Here is a 17,998-nt window from a genome sequence, read left to right as displayed (position 1 = left end):
CCGCTCACCCACTCACCGTGTCCCTCGCTCACCCGCCCGCCCGCTCACCCACTCACCGTGTCCCTCGCTCACCCGCCGCCTGCTCACCCACTCACTGTGTCCCTCGCTCACCCGCCCGCTCACCCACTCACCGTGTCCCTCGCTCACCCGCCCGCCCGCTCACCCACTCACTGTGTCCCTCGCTCACCCGCCCGCTCACACACTCACCGTGTCCCTCGCTCACCCGCCCGCCCGCTCGCCCACTCACTGTGTCCCTCGCTCACCCGCCCGCCCGCTCACCCACTCACTGTGTCCCTCGCTCACCCGCCCGCCCGCTCACCCACTCACCGTGTCCCTCGCTCACCCGCCCGCCCGCTCACCCACTCACTGTGTCCCTCGCTCACCCGCCCGCTCACCCACTCACCGTGTCCCTCGCTCACCCGCCCGCCCGCTCACCCACTCACCGTGTCCCTCGCTCACCCCGCCCGCCCGCTCACCCACTCACTGTGTCCCTCGCTCACCCGCCCCGCTCACCCACTCACCGTGTCCCTCGCTCACCCGCCCGCCCGCTCACCCACTCACTGTGTCCCTCGCTCACCCGCCCGCCCGCTCACCCCACTCGCCGTGTCCCCTCGCTCACCCGCCCGCCCGCTCACCCACTCACCGTGTCCCTCGCTCACCCGCCCGCACCGCTCACCCACTCGCCGTGTCCCTCGCTCACCCGCCCGCCCGCTCACCCACTCACTGTGTCCCTCGCTCACCCGCCCGCCCGCTCACCCACTCACTGTGTCCCTCGCTCACCCGCCCGCTCACACACTCACCGTGTCCCCTCGCTCACCCGCCCGCCCGCTCACCCACTCACCGTGTCCCTCGCTCACGCCGCTCCGCCCGCTCACCCACTCGCCGTGTCCCTCGCTCACCCGCCCGCCCGCTCACCCACTCACCGTGTCCCCTCGCTCACCCCGCCCGCTCACACCACTCACTGTGTCCCTCGCTCACCCGCCCGCTCACCCACTCACCGTGTCCCTCGCTCACCCGCCCGCTCACCCACTCACTGTGTCCCTCGCTCACCCGCCCGCTCACACACTCACCGTGTCCCTCGCTCACCCGCCCGCTCACCCACTCACTGTGTCCCTCGCTCACCCGCCCGCTCACACACTCACCGTGTCCCTCGCTCACCCGCCCGCACCGCTCGCCCACTCACCCGCTCACCGTGTCCCTCGCCCACTCACCGTGTTTAGTTGGCCGTTTGTGTGTAAGTTACTTGTCCTTCCACCTGCACCTCCGATTAGCACGGTTGGCTCGGTATGGTGCGAAAGAAGTTCAACATGCTTACACATACAAAGTGTCCCTCGCTCACTCACCTGCTCGCTCACTCACTCCACTCACTCACATGGTCGCTCGCTCGCTCGCTCTCTCACTCACCCGGTCTCTCTCTTGTTGGCTCACCCACGAAATCTTTGCTGATATTTATTTAGTTGATTTTGGCTTTGTTTCCAACCACGCTTATTTGGCACGGCGAGTGGTACAGGGCGCGGTGCGGTACAGGGCGCGGTACAGGGTGTAGTATAGGGTGTGTGGTACAGGATGTGTGGTACAGGGTGTGGTACAGGGTGTGTGGTACAGGGTGTGGTACAGGGTGTGTGGTACAGGGTGTGTGGTACAGGGTGTGTGGTACAGGGTGTGTGGTACAGGGTGCGGTGCGGTACAGGGTGTGGTACAGGGTGTGTGGTACAGGGTGTGTGGTACAGGGTGTGTGGTACAGGGTGTGGTACAGGGTGCGGTACAGGGTGTGGTACAGGGTGTGGTACAGGGTGTGGTACAGGGTGTGTGGTACAGGGTGTGGTACAGGGTGTGTGGTACAGGGTGTGTGGTACAGGGTGTGTGGTACAGGATGTGTGGTACAGGGTGTGTGGTGCAGGGTGTGGTACAGGGTGTGGTACAGGGTGTGTGGTACAGGGTGTGTGGTACAGGATGTGTGGTGCAGGGTGTGTGGTACAGGGTGTGTGGTACAGGGTGTGTGGTGCAGGGGTGTGGTACAGGGTGTGGTACAGGGTGCGGTACAGGGTGTGGTACAGGGTGTGTGGTACAGGGTGTGTGGTGCAGGGTGTGGTACAGGGTGTGGTACAGGGTGTGGTACAGGGTGTGGTACAGGGTGTGGTACAGGGTGTGTGGTACAGGGTGTGTGGTACAGGGTGTGGTACAGGGCGCGGTACAGGGTGTGGTACAGGGTGTGGTACAGGGTGTGGGTACAGGGTGCGGGTACAGGGTGCGGTACAGGGAAGTGCGGTGCACGTTGTTGTGCAGTAACCTTGTATAAGGCTGAGCTGACCTAGGGGAGGCCCAGGTCCGGTACAGATGTTCGTCACGGGTGCTGGGCGTGAGCGGAAATCGAACTCGAGTCACAGCCGGGTCCGTATCACAGCGCGCTAACCACTGCACCACCGCTCTGCACCCAAGACAAAGATCCCCCGTGTAGCCTTAACAGGCTGTTGGGGCAAGTGCTGTTAGCGAGCAGCACCTGTGAAGGCCGGCACTGTGGCACACGAGGGGGGTGGGTGGCCAGCACCACGCCCGGCCGCCTTTGTCTCCCCAGTGGCGATGTTTACACACCACGCACCAGCTACTCATTTGAGGTTGAGTCGACAACAACCACTAAGTGGCGGTGACGTCACCACGGCGCTCAGTGCCAGGCTAGGTGCACTTTGGAGACCGGGCGAAGTTGTCGAAGGCTCGCCGCTGGCAGGAGGTCAGGGGGCAGACCCAGGTGGCATGGGTCGGCCGACTGCGACGACTGGCAGACGCACCCCCCCCCCTATTGTGCCAACCTGCTGCGTTTTAGCTGCTCCCACTCGTTGTTGTGAGCGTCGCCCCACCGCCACCACCACCACCGCCCCAACACCACCGCCACTGCTGCCCCCGCCGCCACCACCACCGCCCCCACACCACCACCACCCGTAGACTCACAGAGAGACCCACAGACTCACACAGACCCATAGACTCACACAGAGACCCATAGACTCACACAGAGACCCATAGACTCACACAGAGACCCATAGACTCACACAGAGACTCACACAGAGACCCATAGACTCACACAGAGACCCGTAGACTCACACAGAGACCCATAGACTCACACAGAGACCCATAGACTCACACATAGACCCACTCACACAGAGACCCATAGACTCACACAGAGACCCATAGACTCACACAGAGACCCATAGACTCACACAGAGACCCATAGACTCACACAGAGACCCATAGACTCACACAGAGACCCATAGACTCACACAGAGACCCATAGACTCACACAGAGACCCATAGACTCACACAGAGACTCACACAGAGACCCATAGACTCACACAGAGACTCATAGACTCACATTGACCCGAGTTGCGATGAAACGGGGTTGTGAAGTGTCGTGAGTTTCGGGTCTCAGCCCGGCCACCAATGACCGCATAAGATTCCAAGAACACAGGATGAGATGTTACCATCCTTTGTGCAAGCACTTCCAAGAGTTCATGAACAGTGAGCCTGGTGAAATTTGGGGAGCGCATCGTCAGTAGTGAACCTTTGGTTCCTAGGGTGTTTCGGCCTTTCACACGATACACCCTCCCCACAGGCGGCCAGCGACAAGGTGATCAATCCTACGCTTGCGTCCCATTCCCAATTAGTCATAGGAGTTGCCTTGTTGTTGATAGCCAACATCCCAGACGAACTTTGATTGCAGTAAGTTTGCTTGTGCACTAAATTGTCTCAATTCCTGCGGTGAGAATTAAAATAAGTAATATTGAAAAATACTTTTTAAAAAACACGCTTTAACGAAATGTACCATACTCGTAATGGCAGAACTCCACGACTCCAGGAAGTGGTCCCGAGGCTTGCCATGACGTAAGGGGCCGTGGCCAATTACAGCCAACGTCAGTTGAGCGTGGACAATTAGACCCAAGCCGAAACATATAATAAAAAAATATGGTTTAAAAATACTTTTTTGACAGAATATAGAATTGTTATCAGTATCACATAACTATACCAAGTTTGCAGTCGATAACACATTGGGAAGTGGGTTAAAATCGAGTTACAAAATTTGAGGATACGACAACAATAACAGATAGAGTGAGTTCATAAAAAGCGTGTAAAAATAATGTTTCAAATTGTTTATTTTTATTTTTATGATAGAATAAACTATTGTCATCAGTATGACATAAGTATACCAAGTTTGCAGTCGATAACACATTGGGAAGTGGGTTAAAATCGAGTTACAAGATTTGAGGATACGACAACAACAACAGATAGAGTGAGTTCATAAAAAGCGTGTAAAAATAATGTTTCAAATTGTTTTATTTTTATTTTTATGATAGAATAAAGTATTGTCATCAGTATGACATAAGTATACCAAGTTTGCAGTCGATAACACATTGGGAAGTGGGTTAAAATCGAGTTACAAGATTTGAGGATACAAAAACAACAACAACAGACATAGTGTGAGTTAAATAAAAGCGTGTTATAAAACAATGACCGTTTTGACCTTTGCCATGGGACGAACGTTACATCTCGTACGGCAGAGCGAGGTGTGGAAAGTTTCAGGGCCCCGACTCTGTGTGGCGGAGCGTGGCTTGAAGACGACGGCGATTGGACCTTGGAGTAGTACGTGGTAGTACGTGGTAGTTCAGCGGTGTCCACTTCCCCGACACGAGGCCGCTGACGCTGCAACAACAACAATCTTGATTTGAAGCTTTCGTGACTGCAGGAATCCACACTCTTTCGTTCTTTCGGTAAAATCGCGTGGGGAGAAAAATAAAATAAAAAATAAAATAAAAACAATTCTAATAAAATTAAAATAAAATTAAAAATAAAATAAAATAAATCACGCGACGTTTCGATCGCAACGCAAGCGGCCGTCCTCAGGCGGAAACATCATCATCATCCAGCAGTGGAGCTGCTGGACCAGCGAGAGAGCTGTTACAGCAACAAGAGGTGACGTCACCACGTCGCCTGTGCCAGGCTAGGTGCACACTCCGAGTGCCACGTGGCAGTAGGTGACGTCATCACGTCGCCCGTGCCAGGCTAGGTGCACACTCCGAGTGCCACGTGGCAGTAGGTGACGTCACCACGTCGCCCGTGCCAGGCTAGGTGCACATTCCGAGTGCCACGTGGGAGTAGGTGACGTCGCCACGTCGCCCGTGCCAGGCTATGTGCACACTCCGAGTGCCACGTGGGAGTAGGTGACGTCACCACGTCGCCCGTGCCAGGCTAGGTGCACACTCCGAGTGCCACGTGGGAGTAGGTGACGTCACCACGTCGCCTATGCCAGGCTAGGTGCACACTCCGAGTGCCACGTGGGAGTAGGTGACGTCACCACGTCGCCTGTGCCAGGCTAGGTGCACACTCCGAGAGCCACGTGGGAGTAGGTGACGTCACCACGTCGCCTGTGCCAGGCTAGGTGCACACTCCGAGTGCCACGTGGGAGTAGGCAAGGAGGTCACACGGCACGGACCTGGCAGCAAACCCCCTTAGGGGTCGTCCATAAATGACGTCACGCACCTGGGGGGGAGGGGGTCAGACATTTGTGACGATGTGTGATGAGCGGGGGGGGGGGGTGGGAAATGTGACGTCACATAAAAATGCGCAACTTTAAATAAATATAGACAACACGTTCTACTTAATTAAATCGACTTTTTAATAAATGTTTTCTCCTACAACATCAGAGCGCAGCGCCACATGAAATACGCACTACAATGACAATAGTTTAAAGCGATTTGAAGCATGTTTTATTTTTTTAGGGGGAGGGGGGCAGAGCTTTGTGACGTCATATTTGAGGGGGGGGGGGGCTGACTTTTTGTGACGCCGTGTGACGAAAAAAAGGGGGAGGGGGGTAAAAAAATCGTCCAAAATCGCGTGACGTCATTTATGGACGGCCCCTTTACCCCCCGCACCCCCCTTTAACTGCGCCAACTCAATCATCCACCACCACCACCATGGCCACAGGCTTCTCTCTCTCTCTGGCGTGTTGAACGCGGCCCAGCGGCTGCCCGTCGGCGAAATCGTCGCGAGTCTCAAAGGAAAAGTTCCCCTCGAGCGCGAATCCCTCAAGAGGACGAGCTCCGGGGAGGACGCGGAACGAACACGACGGGGGCTGGGGGTCTCGGGGGGAGGGGGGAGAGGGGGGGGGGGGGAGGGGGAACGGGGGGGGAGAGGGGGGAGGGGGAGAAGAGGGGGGGGGAGAGGGGGAACGGGGGGAGAGGGGAACGGGAGGGGGAGAGGGGAACGGGGGGACGGGGGGGAAGGGAACGGAGGGGGGAGGGGAACGGGGGGGGAGAGGGGAACGGGGGGGGGAGGGGGAACGGGGGGGGAGAGGGGAACGGGGGGGGGGGGGAGGGGGGACGGGGGGGGAGGGGGGACAGGAGGGGGAGAGGGGAACGGGGGGGGAGGGGGAACGGGGGGGGGAGGGGGAACGAGGGGGGGGAGAGGGGAACGGGGGGGGGACGAGGGGAACGGGGGAGTGAGGGGGAACGAGGCGGGGGAGAGGGGAACGGGGGGGGGAGAGGGGAACGGGGGGGGGAGAGGGGAACGGGGGGGGGACGAGGGGAACGGGGGGGGGAGGGGGAACGAGGCGGGGGAGAGGGGAACGGGGGGGGGGAGAGGGGAACGGGGGGGGAGAGGGGAACGGGGGGAGAGGGGAACGGGGGGGGAGAGGGGAACGGGGGGGGAAAGGGGAACGGGGGGGGACGAGGGGAACGGGGGGGGGAGGGGGAACGAGGCGGGGTAGAGGGGAACGGGGGGGGGGGAGAGGGGAACGGCGGGGGGGAGAGGGGAACGGGGGAGGGGAACGGGGGGGGGAGAGGGGGAACGGGGGGGGAGGGGAACAGGGGGGGAGAGGGGAACGGGGGAGGGGAGAGGGGAACGGGGGGGGAGGGGAACGGGGGGGGAGAGGGGAACGGGGGGGGAGAGGGGAACGGGGGGGGGGGGAGAGGGGAACGGGGGGGGGGAGAGGGGAACGGGGGGGGGGGAGAGGGGAACGGGGGGGGAGAGGGGAACGGGGGGGGAGGGGAACGGGGGGGGAGAGGGGAACGGGGGGGGAGAGGGGAACGGGGGGGGAGAGGGGAACGGGGGGAGAGGGGAACGGGGGGGGAGAGGGGAACGGGGGGGGAGAGGGGAACGGGGGGAGAGGGGAACGGGGGGGGAGAGGGGAACGGGGGGGGGGGGAGAGGGGAACAGGGGGGGAGAGGGGAACGGGGGGGGAGAGGGGAACGAGGGGGGGAGAGGGGAACGGGGGGAGAGGGGAACGGGGGGGGGGAGAGGGGAACGGGGGGGGGAGAGGGGAACGGGGGGGGAGAGGGGAACGGGGGGGGGGAGATGGGGAACGGGGGGGGAGGGGAACGGGGCGAGAGGGGAACGGGGGGGGAGAGGGGAACGGGGGGGGGAGAGGGGAACGGGGGGGGGGGAGAAAGGAACGGGGGGGGAGGGGAACGGGGGGGAGGGGGAACGGGGGGAGAGGGGAACGGGGGAGGGGAGAGGGGAACGGGGGGGGAGAGGGGGAACGGGGGGAGAGGGGAACGGGGGGGGAGGGGAACGGGGGGGGAGAGGGGAATGGGGGGGGGGAGAGTGGAACGGGGGGAGAGGGGGAACGGGGGGAGAGGGGAACGGGGGGGGGAGAGGGGAACGGGGGGGGAGAGGGGGAACGGGGGGGGGGAGGGGGAACGGGGGGGAGGGGAACGGGGGGGAGAGAGGGGAACGGGGGGGGGAGAGGGGAACGGGGGGAGAGGGGAACGGGGGGGGGAGAGGGGAATGGGGGGGGAGAGGGGAATGGGGGGGGGAGAGGGGAACGGGGGGAGAGGGGGAACGGGGGGAGAGGGGAACGGGGGGGGAGAGGGGAACGGGGGGGGAGAGGGGGAACGGGGGGAGAGGGGAACGGGGGGGGAGGGGAACGGGGGGGGAGAGGGGAACGGGGGGGGGGGAGGGGGAACGGGGGGGAGGGGAACGGGGGGGAGAGAGGGGAACGGGGGGGGGAGAGGGGAACGGGGGGAGAGGGGAACGGGGGGGGGAGAGGGGAATGGGGGGGGAGAGGGGAACGGGGGAGGGGAGAGGGGAACGGGGGGGGAGAGGGGGAACGGGGGGAGAGGGGAACGGGGTGGGAGGGGAACGGGGGGGGAGAGGGGAACGGGGGGGGGAGGGGGAACGGGGGGGGGAGAGGGGAACGGGGGGGGAGAGGGGAACGGGGGGAGAGGGGAACGGGGGGGGAGAGGGGAACGGGGGGGGAGGGGAACGGGGGGGGGGAGAGGGGAACGGGGGGGGGAGAGGGGAACGGGGGGGGAGAGGGGAACGGGGGGGGGGAGGGGGAACGGGGGGGGAGAGGGGAACGGGGGGGGGAGAGGGGAACGGGGGGAGAGGGGAACGGGGGGGGGGAGAGGGGAACGGGGGGGGAGGGGAACGGGGGGGGGGAGAGGGGAACGGGGGGGGAGAGGGGGAACGGGGGGGGAGAAGGGAACGGGGGAGGGGAGAGGGGAACGGGGGAGCAGAGGGGAACGGGGGGAAGGGGAACGGGGGGGGAGAGGGGAACGGGGGGGGAGAGGGAACGGGGGGGGAGAGGGGGAACGGGGGGAGAGGGGAACGGGGGGGGAGAGGGGAACGGGGGAGGGGAGAGGAGAACGGGGGGGGGGAGAGGGGGAACGGGGGGGGAGAGGGGAACGGGGGAGGGGAGAGGGGAACGGGGGGGGAAAGGGGGAACGGGGGGAGAGGGGAACGGGGGGGGAGGGGAACGGGGGGGGAGAGGGGAACGGGGGGGGGAGGGGGAACGGGGGGGGAGGGGAACGGGGGGGGGAGAGGGGAACGGGGGGGGGAGAGGGGAACGGGGGGAGAGGGGGAACGGGGGGAGAGGGGAACGGGGGGGGGAGGGGGAACGGGGGAGGGGAGAGGGGAACGGGCGGGGAGAGGGGAACGGGGGGAGAGGGGAACGGGGGGGGGGAGGGTGAACGGGGGAGGGGAACGGGGGGGGGAACGAGGGGGGGGGGAGAGGGGAACGGGAGGGGGAGAGGGGGAACGAGGGGGGGGAGGGGAACGGGGGGGGGAGGGGGAACGAGACGGGCTTCCCAATCGCCATCCTCCGAGTGGTGGAGGCCCCTACCCGACAGCGGTGGCGCGACGCAGGACATTGCAGCGCTGCGCCTTCACATCGTCCCAGCACCCCCCCCCCCCCATGGTACGGTCAAGAGTACGGAGCCGCCTCTCGTGCATTTGCAGTGGAAGGTACCACTTGTCTTTGGAAGGGGGGACGGTGATGATGATGATGATGGCGGTGTTCATGTTAATTGAACGTCCACCCCTTCCCCCCCTTCGCCTATCTCCAGAGGTGTGGACTCGAGTCATGTGACTTGGACTCGAGTCAGACTCGAGTCATGAATTTGATGACTTGCGACTCGACTTGGACTTGCATAACAATGACTTTGTCCCACCTATGAGATGTGGACTCGAGTCATGTGACTTGGACTCGAGTCAGACTCGAGTCATGATTTTGATGACTTGCGACTCGACTTGGACTTGCATAACAATGACTTTGTCCCACCTCTGCCTATCTCCCTATCGAATGGATTCGCCCGCTGGAGTCTCATCAGTATTCCGCGAGGATCTTGATGTTAATTAATTAGGCGGGCCCAGCGAGGAGGAGGGGGGGGCAGAAAGGGGGGCAAGGCGTAGGGGGAGGGGTGGGGGCTTCTCTGTGTTGGTGTCGTAACAGAAACCGAACTGAAACAGAAAACAAAAATTAACAAAAAAGAGGAGGGGTGGGTGGGGGGTGGAATTCTTCATCCACAGAGAGCAGAGGGAGAGTGGGGAGGGAGAGTGGGGAGGGAGGGTGGGGAGAGTGGGGAGGGAGAGTGGGGAGGGAGAGTGGGGAGGGAGGGTGGGGAGGGAGGGTGGGGAGGGAGGGAGAGTGGGGAGGGAGAGTGGGGAGGGAGGGTGGGGAGGGAGGGTGGGGAGGGAGGGTGGGGAGGGAGAGTGGGGAGGGAGAGTGGGGAGGGAGAGTGGGGAGGGAGGGTGGGGAGGGAGGGTGGGGAGGGAGAGTGGGGAGGGAGAGTGGGGAGGGAGGGTGGGGAGGGAGGGTGGGGAGGGAGGGTGGGGAGGGAGAGTGGGGAGGGAGGGTGGGGAGGGAGGGTGGGGAGGGAGAGTGGGGAGGGAGAGTGGGGAGGGAGGGTGGGGAGGGAGGGTGGGGAGGGAGGGTGGGGAGGGAGAGTGGGGAGGGAGAGTGGGGAGGGAGGGTGGGGAGGGAGGGTGGGGAGGGAGGGTGGGGAGGGAGAGTGGGGAGGGAGAGTGGGGAGGGAGGGTGGGGAGGGAGGGTGGGGAGGGAGAGTGGGGAGGGAGAGTGGGGAGGGAGGGTGGGGAGGGAGGGTGGGGAGGGAGGGTGGGGAGGGAGAGTGGGGAGGGAGAGTGGGGAGGGAGGGTGGGGAGGGAGGGTGGGGAGGGAGAGTGGGGAGGGAGAGTGGGGAGGGAGGGTGGGGAGGGAGGGTGGGGAGGGAGGGTGGGGAGGGAGAGTGGGGAGGGAGGGTGGGGAGGGAGGGTGGGGAGGGAGAGTGGGGAGGGAGAGTGGGGAGGGAGGGTGGGGAGGGAGGGTGGGGAGGGAGGGTGGGGAGGGAGAGTGGGGAGGGAGGGTGGGGAGGGAGGGTGGGGAGGGAGAGTGGGGAGGGAGAGTGGGGAGGGAGGGTGGGGAGGGAGGGTGGGGAGGGAGGGTGGGGAGGGAGAGTGGGGAGGGAGAGTGGGGAGAGAGGGTGGGGAGGGAGAGTGGGGAGGGAGAGTGGGGAGGGAGAGTGGGGAGGGAGAGTGGGGAGGGAGAGTGGGGAGGGAGAGTGGGGAGGGAGAGTGGGGAGGGAGGGTGGGGAGGGAGGGAGAGTGGGGAGGGAGGGTGGGGAGGGAGGGAGAGTGGGGAGGGAGAGTGGGGAGGGAGAGTGGGGAGGGAGGGTGGGGAGGGAGGGAGAGTGGGGAGGGAGAGTGGGGAGGGAGAGTGGGGAGGGAGAGTGGGGAGGGAGGGTGGGGAGGGAGGGAGAGTGGGGAGGGAGGGTGGGGAGGGAGGGAGAGTGGGGAGGGAGAGTGGGGAGGGAGAGTGGGGAGGGAGGGTGGGGAGGGAGGGAGAGTGGGGAGGGAGAGTGGGGAGGGAGAGTGGGGAGGGAGAGTGGGGAGGGAGGGTGGGGAGGGAGGGAGAGTGGGGAGGGAGGGTGGGGAGGGAGGGAGAGTGGGGAGGGAGAGTGGGGAGGGAGAGTGGGGAGGGAGGGTGGGGAGGGAGGGAGAGTGGGGAGGGAGAGTGGGGAGGGCAAAGCATTGAATGAAAAACCAAAATGATGAACGAAGCAAAGTGCCGACTCCACCGAGCATCTGATCGTAAAAACAAAGGAGAGAGACGAAGGCATAAATAAATAAATAACACCGCGCTGGGGGGTGGGGGGGGGCGATGTTCGCCGGGAGTTGTTGGTTTGGTACAGAACGTCTCCCATCGTCAGCCCCTGGGGGGGGAGGGGTCAAGCAGTGGGGGGGGGGGGGCAGTGGGTGGGGGCTCAGAGAGGGGGTGGGGCTTAGGGAGAGAGTGAGGGGGGGGGCCTCAGGGAGGGGGGTGGGGGGGGCTCAGGGAGGGGGTGGGGCTTAGGGAGAGAGTGTGGGGGCCCCAGGGGGTGGGCTCAGAGAGGAGTGGGAGGGGGGGCTCGGGGGGGGGGGCTCGGGGGGGGGGGCTCGGGGGGGGGGGCTCGGGGGGGGGGGCTTAGAGACTTTGGCGTGAGACGAGGCGGAGGGTGCAGTGGCGTCCCGGGACTGGATTCATTCTCGAGTGGGATTCACACTTTGAGGATCGGACTCGAATGGGATTTGAATTCCGGATTGGAGGATTCCAGTTTCTAAATTCAGTGGGGTTGACACACCGATACGAGAGTGGGATTCAGGTTGAGACGGGGGTGTGATTGCCACTCCGGCTGGACGGATTGAGGCTCAGGCGAGAGTGGGATTCAGGTTGAGACGGGGGTGTGATTGCCACTCCGGCTGGACGGATTGAGGCTCAGGATAGAGTGGGATTCAGGTTGAGACGGGGGTGTGATTGCCACTCCGGCTGGACGGATTGAGGCTCAGGCGAGAGTGGGATTCAGGTTGAGACGGGGGTGTGATTGCCACTCCGGCTGGACGGATTGAGGCTCAGGATAGAGTGGGATTCAGGTTGAGACGGGGGTGTGATTGCCACTCCGGCTGGACGGATTGAGGCTCAGGATAGAGTGGGATTCAGGTTGAGACGGGGGTGTGATTGCCACTCCGGCTGGACGGATTGAGGCTCAGGATAGAGTGAGATTCAGGTTGAGACGGGGGTGTGATTGCCACTCCGGCTGGACGGATTGAGGCTCAGGCGAGAGTGGGATTCAGGTTGAGACGGGGGTGTGATTGCCACTCCGGCTGGACGGATTGAGGCTCAGGATAGAGTGAGATTCAGGTTGAGACGGGGGTGTGATTGCCACTCCGGCTGGACGGATTGAGGCTCAGGCGAGAGTGGGATTCAGGTTGAGACGGGGGTGTGATTGCCACTCCGGCTGGACGGATTGAGGCTCAGGATAGAGTGGGATTCAGGTTGAGACGGGGGTGTGATTGCCACTCCGGCTGGACGGATTGAGGCTCAGGATAGAGTGGGATTCAGGTTGAGACGGGGGTGTGATTGCCACTCCGGCTGGACGGATTGAGGCTCAGGCGAGAGTGGGATTCAGGTTGAGACGGGGGTGTGATTGCCACTCCGACTGGACGGATTGAGGCTCAGGCGAGAGTGGGATTCAGGTTGAGACGGGGGTGTGATTGCCACTCCGGCTGGACGGATTGAGGCTCAGGCGAGAGTGGGATTCAGGTTGAGACGGGGGTGTGATTGCCACTCCGACTGGACGGATTGAGGCTCAGGCGAGAGTGGGATTCAGGTTGAGACGGGGGTGTGATTGCCACTCCGGCTGGACGGATTGAGGCTCAGGATAGAGTGGGATTCAAGTTGAGACAGGGGTGTGATTGCCACTCCGGCTGGACGGATTGAGGCTCAGGATAGAGTGGGATTCAGGTTGAGACGGGGGTGTGATTGCCACTCCGACTGGACGGATTGAGGCTCAGGATAGAGTGGGATTCAGGTTGAGACGGGGGTGTGATTGCCACTCCGACTGGACGGATTGAGGCTCAGGTGAGAGTGGGATTCAGGTTGAGACGGGGGTGTGATTGCCACTCCGACTGGACGGATTGAGGCTCAGGTGAGAGTGGGATTCAGGTTGAGACGGGGGTGTGATTGCCACTCCGGCTGGACGGATTGAGGCTCAGGATAGAGTGGGATTCAGGTTGAGACGGTGGTGTGATTGCCACTCCGTCTGGACGGATTGAGGCTCAGGTGAGAGTGGGATTCAGGTCGAGACGGGGGTGTGATTTCCACTCCGACTGGACGGATTGAGGCTCAGGATAGAGTGGGATTCAGGTTGAGACGGGGGTGTGATTGCCACTCCGACTGGACGGATTGAGGCTCAGGTGAGAGTGGGATTCAGGTTGAGACGGGGGTGTGATTGCCACTCCGACTGGACGGATTGAGGCTCAGGTGAGAGTGGGATTCAGGTTGAGACGGGGGTGTGATTGCCACTCCGGCTGGACGGATTGAGGCTCAGGCGAGAGTGGGATTCAGGTTGAGACGGGGGTGTGATTGCCACTCCGGCTGGACGGATTGAGGCTCAGGATAGAGTGGGATTCAGGTTGAGACGGGGGTGTGATTGCCACTCCGGCTGGACGGATTGAGGCTCAGGATAGAGTGGGATTCAGGTTGAGACGGGGGTGTGATTGCCACTCCGGCTGGACGGATTGAGGCTCAGGCGAGAGTGGGATTCAGGTTGAGACGGGGGTGTGATTGCCACTCCGACTGGACGGATTGAGGCTCAGGCGAGAGTGGGATTCAGGTTGAGACGGGGGTGTGATTGCCACTCCGGCTGGACGGATTGAGGCTCAGGCGAGAGTGGGATTCAGGTTGAGACGGGGGTGTGATTGCCACTCCGACTGGACGGATTGAGGCTCAGGCGAGAGTGGGATTCAGGTTGAGACGGGGGTGTGATTGCCACTCCGGCTGGACGGATTGAGGCTCAGGATAGAGTGGGATTCAAGTTGAGACAGGGGTGTGATTGCCACTCCGGCTGGACGGATTGAGGCTCAGGATAGAGTGGGATTCAGGTTGAGACGGGGGTGTGATTGCCACTCCGACTGGACGGATTGAGGCTCAGGATAGAGTGGGATTCAGGTTGAGACGGGGGTGTGATTGCCACTCCGACTGGACGGATTGAGGCTCAGGTGAGAGTGGGATTCAGGTTGAGACGGGGGTGTGATTGCCACTCCGACTGGACGGATTGAGGCTCAGGTGAGAGTGGGATTCAGGTTGAGACGGGGGTGTGATTGCCACTCCGGCTGGACGGATTGAGGCTCAGGATAGAGTGGGATTCAGGTTGAGACGGTGGTGTGATTGCCACTCCGTCTGGACGGATTGAGGCTCAGGTGAGAGTGGGATTCAGGTCGAGACGGGGGTGTGATTTCCACTCCGACTGGACGGATTGAGGCTCAGGATAGAGTGGGATTCAGGTTGAGACGGGGGTGTGATTGCCACTCCGACTGGACGGATTGAGGCTCAGGTGAGAGTGGGATTCAGGTTGAGACGGGGGTGTGATTGCCACTCCGACTGGACGGATTGAGGCTCAGGTGAGAGTGGGATTCAGGTTGAGACGGGGGTGTGATTGCCACTCCGACTGGACGGATTGAGGCTCAGGCGAGAGTGGGATTCAGGTTGAGACGGGGGTGTGATTGCCACTCCGGCTGGACGGATTGAGGCTCAGGTGAGAGTGGGATTCAGGTCGAGACGGGGGTGTGATTGCCACTCCGACTGGACGGATTGAGGCTCAGGCGAGAGTGGGATTAAGAGTCGATCTGCAGCGGAATTTGGGACCAGTTTAGTTAGCACAGGGTTCATCACCGAGTGGAATTTCCACTCAAGACGAGAGTGGATTTCAGACCGGAGTGGGATTGAAAACGTTCAAAACTAGAATGTGATTTAGAACTACCGTCTGGAGGATGCCATCATTCTAGATCCACGATTGGACCCCACGGACCTCCGCGTAAGGAGCTCGAAGCCCCCCCCCCCCACACACAGAACGACGCGGGTACATCCGAACACGTAGAAACAACGTGGAAGCCCTGTCTCTGTACGATGCGTGTGGCGTTTGCGTAGTGGAGAGCGGTGGTGGTGCGGTTAGCGCTACGCACCTGGCGATCCGCTCACGGACAACACCGGTGACGATTATCTGAACCGGTCCTGGGGCCTCCCCTAGGTCGACTCGGCCTCAAATGGGTACCCCGGTGCGGTGTGTAAACATCGCCACTGGGGAGACAAAGGCGGCCGGGCGTGGTGCTGGCCACCCACCCCCTTGTGTGCCGTGCCGGCCTTCATAGGTGCTCGCTAACAGCACTTACCCCAACAGTCGGTTAAGGCTACACGGGGGATCTTTGTCTTTGTGTGGCGTTTGTGTGGAGCGTTGGCATAGCGGTCAGCGCACCGCGCTTCGAACACGGCGTAGACCCCAGTTCGATTCCCGCTAATCGGCCACCAACAACACTGGTGACGATTATCTGGACCGGTCCTGGTGCCTCCCTTAGGTTGACTCAGCCTAAAATGAATACCTGGTGCAGTGGTGTGCAAACATCACCACTGCGGGGGGGGGGGGAGGGAGACAAAGGCGGCTGGGCGTGGTGCTGGCCACCCCACCCCTCCGTGTGCCGTGCCGGGTTTAAAAGGTGCTGCTGCTACTACGCTAACAGCACTTGCCCCAACAGTCCGTGAAGGCTACACGGGGCACATTTGCCTTGTGTGTGTATGAACTTGATCGGGAACACGTGGAGGTGGAGGTGTGGGGGGGGCAGCTGCAATGAGTCTTCGTGAGCGCACTCTCGTTCATTAAGGTGGAAAACCAATCACAACGGATTTGGCGGTTAAACTCACAACAGGCGGTTCCGTGAGCAATGCCGCCTTCTTCATCACCGCCCCCCCCTCCCCCCGCGCTATGTAAAGCAACAAAGACAAAGATTCCCCACCCACCGTGTAGCCTCGGCAGACTGTAGGGGCAAGTGCTGGTCGCGAGTAGCACCCCAGAAGGCCGGGACACGAGAGGGGTGGGTGGTCGGCACCACGCCAAGCCGTCTTTGTCTCCCCAGTGTTGATGTTTATTACACACCGCGCCGGGTACAGTACTTATTTAAGGCAGAGTTGACCTAGTGTGGAAGTCCAGGACCGCTGTGAGCCACGACCATCATCAGGCCTTGGTCATCGGACGTTTGGGCCACTCTGTACAATAACAACCCCTGTGTGTCCTAACTTTTGGGCCACCCTGTACAATCTTGATTTGAGGCTTTCGTGACTGCAGGAAATCCATACTCTTTGGTTCTTTCGGTAAAGTCACGTGGGTAGAAAATAAAATAAATCACGACGTTTCGGGCGCAACACAAGCGTCCGTCATCAGGTGGTGATGGAAGCTTGTGTGTTGCGCCCGAAACTTCGTGATTTATTTTATTTTCTACCCACGTGACTTTACCGTAAGAACTCTGTACAATAACAACCCCTGTGTGTCCTAACTTTTGGGCCACCCTGTACAATAACAAAGTTGAGGTCCCTTCTGCTGCGAGTCCGTGTGGTTTTGCTCTTAGTCCTCCGTTGAAGGAGCGCTGACCCTAGTGGTTCCAATCGCATTCCAAGTGCCGGGTCTATAAAATAATCGTCAATTTAAAACTTGCGACCAAGGCTCCCCACGGTGTACATGGTACCACGATCATAGCAGTCTCCAACTCACTGCCATCTCTCGCGGCCCCTCTGCCTCTACGCCATTAATAAGGGCCGTTGCCCGAAACGTTGCCTATTCCACGCGCGTGATATGAAGTCAACCCATGGGCACCTGGGCCTGTCCCATCATGACAGTGCTTGCCAGCAGCAGCAGCAGCAGCTGCGAGCCATCGACCCTTCAAAGTGATAGCGTCAAGGGTGGCACCTAGCCTGGCACGAGCGCCGTGGTGGTGGTGGTGGCGGCGTTTGCTGTGGTCGAGCGGCCGAGCAGAGGGAATCCGCGTTCCGCCTCCCAGATCGTTTGGCCGCAAATCAAAGACCTCTCTCCCCGCCCGTACGCACGCATCATGCCGCACCCATCAAGGCGGGGCGAGTCTGGTTTGGATAAAGCCCCCCCCTTCCCATCGTCCGGGGTGCCGAGAGGGGAGGAGGTGGGCAGGAGAAAGACGAGGAGAGTTGGGGGGGGGTGGAGGACGGGGAGAAGGGGAGGGAAGGAGAGGGTGGGGAGGGCACGAGGGAGAAGATGAGAGAGGAGGAATGACGATGATGATGATGGTGGCGGACACTGTGCGTTGAACCCAGGTGACCCCATACATCGTGACACCACTTGCCCGCTGCGCCGTACACAATGAAAACGTATCTATTTAAACAACGCTAATGGAAGTGTTTAAACGACGATGTAATTGTTCACAGAGAGGACGCACGGAGAGAACGCGAGTCTGGAATTACGCGCAGAGACACAGCCAGAGAGAGAGAGAGAGTCTGGGGCTCGTCGGCTACGCCAAGCTCGCCATATACAGGGCGAGGAAGGTGGTCCTGGAGGGGAAACGTCCGGCCAGCAGCCTGGGCATCTTCCGCGCTCTGGTCGGAGCCAGGGTGTGTGGCTGGAGTTCCGCCATGCGCGGCTGACCCACGCCGTGCCGGCCTTCATGGAGCAGTGGGCGATGGAGGAGGCCGTGTGCTCGGTGGCAGATGACGGGGAGCTCTGCACGCTGATATGAGCTACACGTCGGAGGCCGTAGGACTGCGAGAAGGGCTGCGTGCAGATGCAGCACTTGACGTAGTAACAAAAGAAAACATTGCATAGAAAACATAGGGGGACATAGACAGAGTAGGGAGAGAGAGGGTAGAGAGAGATGGGGTAGAGAGAGGGGGTAGAGAGAGGGGGTAGAG

This window comes from Lampetra fluviatilis, chromosome 44 (genome assembly GCF_964198595.1).
Source record: "Lampetra fluviatilis chromosome 44, kcLamFluv1.1, whole genome shotgun sequence".
In the NCBI taxonomy this organism is placed as follows: domain Eukaryota; kingdom Metazoa; phylum Chordata; class Hyperoartia; order Petromyzontiformes; family Petromyzontidae; genus Lampetra; species Lampetra fluviatilis.
This window is presented reverse-complemented; position numbering follows the sequence as displayed.